At 41.5% G+C, this 8,161-nt stretch overlaps 1 pseudogene; it reads right to left on the bottom strand.

Moving 5' to 3' along the window:
• Window positions 1-669: 669 nt before the first annotated feature.
• On the bottom strand, window positions 670-4,520 carry LOC147440019 (uncharacterized; annotated as a pseudogene).
• Between the last annotated feature and the right edge of the window lie 3,641 nt (window positions 4,521-8,161).

Genomic DNA, 8,161 nt, shown 5'->3' with positions numbered 1-8,161 from the left:
ACCACAAATAACTTCAAATTTTTTTTGTGTAGAGCACCTAAGTGCGTCAAAGTACGTGGAATGGACACAATTAGGGCGCCTAAAAATTTGGTTTCAATGTTATTGTGGAGTTTTGTACAATAAAAAATTCAAGAAATACGATTTAACCAAATTAGGGAGCGAAAAAAATACGTGGTTTCTTGGTTTCGACATAGAAAGTCATTTGTAGTTGTCAAACTACACTAGAATAGCCCCAAATTCATAGAGAACCTTTAGAAGGCCAAAATTATTCTCTTAATCGGCACATGCTTAAGTTTGCATGAATTATGTCTACGAGTGACTTGGAAACGAATCCTTGAGGTGCATTGCATTGTTCTCTAATAGTAAGTACTAACACCTAGCTTTTACAAACAGAAAATGGGTCAACTTCACAAAAAGATATAATCATCTTGCGATTTTTTTGAAAAAAAAAGATTGATTTTTTTTTTTGAAAAAAAAAGATTGAATTTTTTTCTAACATTTATGACTTAAAACTTACTGTAATTCTCTCCATAGGGTTTATATTTTGACATAGAGAAAAATTCAATGTTTTCTTTCTATCATAAACAACCTATGGTAGAAGCAAGGTGGCAAAAACTTAATTCTATCTTGACAATCACATTGCCAAAACTTGATAGTCCAGCTAAAGGACTAGCTTTGTACATTAGAAATTTCTTTTAGACTACGCTCCACCCGCTCCATTACCCCCTCCGGAATGGCCATCAACTCTAGACATCCATACACTACCCACGTCTCTAGTGCTGCAACATCTCCGTCTCTGCACACAGCTCTTGCAATGCAAGGCATTTAAGGAGATGTAGGTTTCTTAAGCTGGTGGTGCAGCCAGTGATGAATTTGGGCGGCAGCGCTTCTACCTTCTCTAGTGATTCCAATCGCAGGCACTCTAGTGACGGGCAGCTCAATTGCACGCCCTTCAGGCTGCATAGTTACTTGCATCCTCCCAAGTAGAACAACCGCAGTTTCTCCAGTTTCAAACACACATCATCTGCATCACCCGTCATCTTTACTAAGCATTCCACGGACGGCAAACTAGCTGCAGTGCTGCAAGGAAGCAGGTTGCCCAATCTTTTCCATAGGCACACATTTAACCGTCCCAAGACTAAGAAGAAGAAGCTAAAGCTCCTTCATGCGGCCTCCAAGCACACCGCTACGCATCTCCTTCAAAGCTGGCAACTTGAGAGCTAGTCTCTGTAGTCGCGTGAGATGCCCAAGGCTTTGAGGGACCTCTTTAACAGTGTCGCTTGATATGTCTAGAATTTCCAGGCTTGTCAAACCACCCATCTCCTGAGGTAAAGTGCTCCCTCTGAAATCAAGTAGCTGTAATTGTCGCAACTTGGTCATCTCCTAGCAGAAGTAAGATGGGAGCACTGCTATTTGGTAAGTCAAGAGAATGCGGAGCGTATTTTTGCGCAAGTCGACAGCTGCCTTGGAAAATATAATGGCTGCACCACGAAACCATGATATATGTTGTAGCTTTCTGGTTGATGGAGCTACCTGCAGTACAGTGCCCAGATCAAAACGACGAGCAAGTACCCAGATCAAAGGAATGCTTGGTCAAACTAATTATTACCCAAAGCTCTTCAACTACAGTCCCCGAACGTACGTTCAAATACACTATTTCCTTTAGCTTGTCTGCTTCCATCTGGAGCCTGCACTTATAAATATACATGAGTTATGAAATTGCAACCAAAATTAGTTGATCATCACGAGAAGTACCCGATCGGTGAGTCGCTGATGACAGCCTTGAGCTGCTGAGGGGGGTTTGCAATGCATCCTTTGACATGAGTGTGAAGCACCATCACCTCTAGTTCTCGAAAATTCTCAAGGAATTCTGCTGTTACTCCGTCGTCCAAAGTTGGCACTCGTAACCATTTCACTTTCTTCCAACTCTATACAAATAAAAGCGACAGTCTTATTCAATCGCGAAAGTTTTGATCAGGCTGAGCTGATACACTAGGATCTGCATAGTAATTATACTTCGTCATCAATGTCGCAAAAGTCTTGCTGACATGTTAGCATTTTGGAGCGAGCATATTTCCTTGCAATTGCTATTTGATAGCCAAGAGCTCTAACAAGGTCATGCATCTTCAAAATAGCCCGTACAGAACCGTCTGGAAACGTGAATGGCTGACTCTCTAGCAATGATAATGCAAACCTTTCCGTTTTTGCCCTTGGGAGTATTGTTTTCACAAGTTTCCTGCATGCAACCTGCTGAAAATCGTGACAGCACACGCACGCTAGCAAAAATGTGGTTTGTGCTTCGCCCAATAAGATTCATAACTTGATTTTACGATGTTATTCACTCCTTCCTCAAGCTCGCCATGACTTTTCAAGGCCTCGTATTTCTTCCTCCATTCATGCACGCTTGCATTGAACAAGCTCCTTCCTAGCACTGTTAGTGCCAAATGTAATTTGCCACAAATGGAGCTCACCATGTCTTTGATCATGCCTTGACCATTATCATACTCTTCCAACGCCTGTAAGCTTGGCTCTTCTCGCCCAAATGAATGAAAATAGAAAAGATTTTCAGCATCCCTATCATTGAATAGCTTCATGTTGTACTTTTCCACTCTAAAGCCTTGATTTCGCATAAAGACCCTCGTGCACACCGACTCATCCCTTGTTGTGATTAACCATCTACTCCCCTTTGAAAGTGCAATTTTCTCGGGCTCAATCGGAAGGAGCTTCCACAAATCTTGTTTTGAAGAACATTATCGATATATATGAAAACAAGATTCGCGCCTTCGCTTGTTAGGACTCTGGTCAATTCATCTTTAGCAACCTTACGATCACTTTCCATCCAGAGGCTTTTGCTACCTGTTAACATTTTCACCATTTGTTGTCGCACATTTGTAATGTGATCCTCACTAGGCTTCTCACCCAACTCAACTCTACACCGCCAATGCCTCTTTTAATTTGAAACCAAGACCTCATTGTATATAGCATCTGCAAGAATAGATTTCCCTAATCCACCCATACCATATATAGCAACAACTCTCATCTCCGCGTTGTCCTCTAGTTTCAACAGCTTCAAAACATCTCTTTTCCGCTCCTCAAGACCAATTGAAGCATGAGACAAAGAAATATCTCACTAAAATAAGATTTTGACTTTGTAAGATAAGCGTTGTTTGGTTCAAGGATGTTACAAGAAAAAGTTCTACTTGACTATGATACACAAAATACTTGCCAATTCCCGCTACAGGTCATGTGGCTGCTATTGGAGGAGGTTGTGCAAGTTGCTTGGTCAATGCTGTAGCCATCACAGCATTTTCTTTCAACAGAAAGTATTACAATTTCTTCTTCCAACTTTCAATCTCCTTTGCATGTATGCTTGCACATAAAAATCCGAAAAGGACTTAAAATTGTCACAAGATTGCAACGTAAGACAATTAATAAAGATTGTTCTCTAAACCACTCACATCAAGACATGATTCATCATTACATTGCATGTTCAATCTCTAATGCAGTAGGTGTGAGAAAGCATTGAATACAATAAACACCATGTGCAGGCACGCACGTATGAGCACAAATGAGTGCTGCATAAACACACGCATGCGCGCGCGCGCACACACACACACACACACAATGTCACAGACTCTTGGCAAGCACAGTTTATGTACTATTATATTGTATCTTCAACACAATAGATAGAAATTAACGATGCCCATTTCATATATTCAAATAACATGCCTTTGGAGTGTGATGGCATACCTCTTGATTGCTCTCGATTTCGATAGGGCTTTGCATATCAAATAGCCCTCTATGATTATGTCCAGGGATTCTGCCATGTAGTCACTCACTAAGCCTTCATTCTCAATCACAGTCTTCATCACTTGTTTCCAGATATCAAAAGATTCTTTCATAATGTCGTGGCATTCCTGTTTATTAGCATGCATCTTCAAAGACAAATCGACGCACATTGCTACGATGGTTAAGCTTGCACCGACCCAATGCAACGTGCCCAATGCATTAAGAGCATCTTTGGTACTTTGTGCTCCAAAAAGGACCTGAATAGAATTACAATGAGATTTTGTCTAACGAAAACAAAGAAAAAAAAGAGCACTTTGAAAAAACCCTCAAAGATTGCACCTTATCCAAATTCTTATTGAGATGAGAAGCATAATTCTGCACATCTTTGGACTTGAGCACATCTTTGTCTCCTTGCTAGCATTGCACACAACACGTAGAAAGAAGGGCCAGCCTTAGCTCTTAAGAAGATCATCTCAAAAAGATAGATTTGCCCTAATTCAGCGATTAACAAAGACTCCTAGTACCAAAATATGCTAAGAGAAAGGATATTGCCAATGTTCTACAAGAAAGACACTCACTTCAAATGGTCGTTCAATGTCCACCAAAGGTTTTGAAATGCGCTCTTTAGTGGTAGGAACCTCAGGAAAAGAAAGTGCTTCTCTTATTTCTAAGTTGTTGCCAATACAACATGCCCATCTGCTATTGCCTGCACAGTAGCCACATCTTTCCATAGTTTTAAAAGAACGATGTGGAAGCTAATAAAGTTTGTTTGCTATGTCTGAGTTGCTACTATTTTTGGTATATGTCTGCTATATTTTCATCTCTTGATGGTGCAAAATCTACAATAAGTGTACCCATGAGGAAATGTAGAGGCTTGCCCCATCACATAGGGCTTATTTTTAGACTCTTGAGACTCATACCATGACTCTCTACATATAGTTTTTGATTTGAATGCTTTGCTAACTTGCCAAGATAACCAGGTGAAGTTAAAACTAATCATGCTAGGTTGGGGTAATGATAGCATGGGCTAATTATGCTCATCCGGAGGAACCTTACAATATTCTTATCTCCAATATTTTGGCTTTCTAAAACAAGCCTTACAGAAGAAGGATGGGATTATGTGTATTTAGAGTGTTCTTATCTCCCTTTTTTTCGCTTTCTAAAACAAACCTTAGTAAGAAAGGGTGGGATTAAGTGCATTCGAACAAGCCTTGGTGAAGAAGGTTGGGATTGTGTGCATTTAGATCTTAGCTCGAATTGTTCGGCTTTCTAAAACAAGCCTTGGTGAAGAAGGGTGGGATTATCTTAGAAGATTCTTATCTTCAATTATTTTGGCTTTATAAAACAAGCATCTGCTAAGAAGGATGGGATAGTGTGCATTTATAATATCCAAAAAATAAATTTACTTAAAGCCTTAGAGTAAACACAAGAAGTTTTGGACAAATTCTCACAATAATTACCACATTGTGACTTACCTCAACATCATGAGCTTTTGTGAGAGAGGCACCGCATACCTAGCTAGGTACGATTGGGGGCAGGGGACCGTCGGCTCGGTGGGGGGGGCGGTGGTCCCTTGCCCCAAATCGTACCTAGCTAGGTGTGTGGAGCCTCTCGAGCAGAAGCGCATGATGTTATTGATTGTATGAAAAACATAGGAAAAGACTCCATTTTCCTACATGAGGAAATTTCTAATTAAATCTTCTTGTGAAAGAAGGGTGGGATTATGTGCATTCAAACAAGCGCTTATATGTCGTCCACCTCCTGTTGGAGTCTTGAGAAGAAATATCTTGAAGCACACTCTCAAGTACTCTCTGGGCTTCATCCTAGGCTTTGTGATTATGCCCTGCAACCATGGCTTGCATTATGTTGGTCCAGTAACCTTGGTGAATCTTCTCCCAAGCACCACATGTGCACTTTGCATCTTATCCTTATGGTGGAGAATCGCCCTGCGCTCACCTGGCCACATAAACCCGAATGGCTATCTAGCTCAAACTCCATCAACCCACAATACTCTCATTTTGGGCCCTTGTTACTGATGCTTTTAGACACAGACCTATGTTTTATCCTCACCATCTTACTTTACCCATACATTTTGGCATGGTGCTAGAGTTATCGACCCTGGATTTACCGTACTCTGCACCACAAACCCCATTCTCAACCTTGCATCCCTTTTCAAACATGACGCTGCTATCAAAGGTCTATTTGCAACCAAAATACTCCATGATTCATGGCTACCTATAGGCTATGGAACTTGAATCTTTTCACATCTTGGATATAATCATTTCCAAGACATAACCCATTACACAAATTTTCTGCCTACTTTACAATATATGCCTAGCAGTAGTCACAATCTCCAGCAAACAGACATCTCTTCAACACCCCTAATGGCTAGGTAACTACCATCCATACATGGACCTGTCACTCACATTGTGGCCCTGAGCTAGCCCTATGATGAATCTTTTGCCATTTATCCCAGTTTCAAAGGCCATGATGAAGCTTCTACCTTCAATCTGAGTTTCAAGCCACATCGTGCGTTTGGATTCAATCCCAGTTTTAGGGAATAGCAGGCTTGTATTATTGTTTCTAATCGTGCCGAGTTTACATGTCTAGTCATTCTCAAACAATGCTTCATTAACCTTGTTTGATCTAGGTTTACCCTTGCATCCTATAATACACAAGCTTTATCCTCTCACTCTATATCTTAGGCCCCTATCGCTGCTACAAGTGTGATCGGCAACATATCTACTCAAGATATACTTTATCAATCACCACCTTACAATATCCACATATTTTGGCATGGAAGCTAGAGTGTACACACCCTTGACTCACCATACTCTGTACCGCAAGCACTCATTCTATACCTCCCATTATTTTTTAACATAATGCTTCTATCCAAACTTTACTAGCCTCCATGTTTCATACCTACGGTCTACATGCTATGGAACTCTAACCTTCTCACAACCTAACTCTCTAACTTTTTGCTACCTTTATTCCCTTAGACCCAACACAACAGAGGTCTTGAAGGACATACTCAATCAGAACAGAAGGTAGGATGGCTTGGAATACATTACTTTCCCGTCCAGCCACTACAAGGTGTGAAGCTCTCCTAGAGTTGTTTCGATGACTCTTTCAGAGAGGAAAAGGCTGATTTTGCTGGTCAACAGGTTGCATCTCCACCTATGAGCATTGCCCTGTTTTGCTCCCCTCTACGCCTATGAGTGCTAGCCTATTTTGCTCCCTTCACACCCTCCATAATGATACAAATCTATGGTCTTCCCTGTCAAAGGCCACCAATGAACTCTGTGCATCTTTGCCCGCTTCCCAACCAGCATTTGGCCCTATACCTTGTGCCACCGCCCATCAAAGCCATGGATTGTCCACTGAGCCGTGGGTGCCAATATACGCCTATGCCTCCACATTTAGTGACCAATATCATTTCTCTACTAGCCGCCAGTAGTGCCAGGTCGGCCCTGCCAGCCATTGTCCCCTTCTTGCTTGGGGTGGTTCGCCACAATAAACCCCTTTCTTCCGCATATCTTTTGCCCACCTATCCTTACCATCAACAACCGAGCTCGAACTCGAGGATTGTCGTCTTCAAAGCCAAGCCATCATAGCAAATCAAACCATCTCTAGTTTGAAAAGAAGTCGCTTATGTACAAGACCATACTACTAGCAAGCTCTCTTACTCGGTATCTCTAATCTCCTAGACATGAGCATCAGTGCCTTTATATTTCAGTATATGCAAGCTCCACCACCAACAAATTTTACCTCGTGCCATTTTCTTCTGTTATAATTTTTCTCCAGATCTTATGGGATGTTTGCCAAAGTCCAAGTTATCTGTCACTCCTAAATATAGTGAGATACAATCCTTTGAGTTTGGCCCTCTCAATGGACCTTGCATTGCGAACCTATGGTGAAGACTGATTAGAATACTGTTACAATTTACACCATCAATCCTATTGCCGAAGCCCCTTAACAGTTTGCCTCCCGCTTCTACTTCACTAAGAACAGAGTAAGTTTGAATAGTGACCTATAGCTCTCATCTAGTGGTCACTCTAGGCACATGGAACCTCTTCCCTCTATCACCTTTGCTTTAGAAAGTATATCATCATGACATGCCCAACCCCACTACAATCCTGCCTTACACCAAGGCAGGCTTTTGCATAAAATTTTACAAAGAGGGCAATTATAAACAGGGCACAAGTGATGTAACGGCTTCATGAGTCCACATCAACACTTGTGTAAGGTAGGATTGTAGTGGGGCTGGGACATTCTCGGCGAATTCCCCTACTCAGATCTCCATCCTTACCCTTCAAGGATCCACACTCCCATTACCCTACGCCTCCTTTAAAAACTGCCATGCTCCCAATAA

This window comes from Adiantum capillus-veneris, chromosome 16, assembly GCF_014529385.1.
Source record: "Adiantum capillus-veneris isolate H3 chromosome 16, ASM1452938v2, whole genome shotgun sequence".
NCBI lineage: Eukaryota > Viridiplantae > Streptophyta > Polypodiopsida > Polypodiales > Pteridaceae > Adiantum > Adiantum capillus-veneris.
Note: the sequence above shows the minus strand (reverse complement) of the source record. Positions and strands in the feature narration are given on the sequence as shown.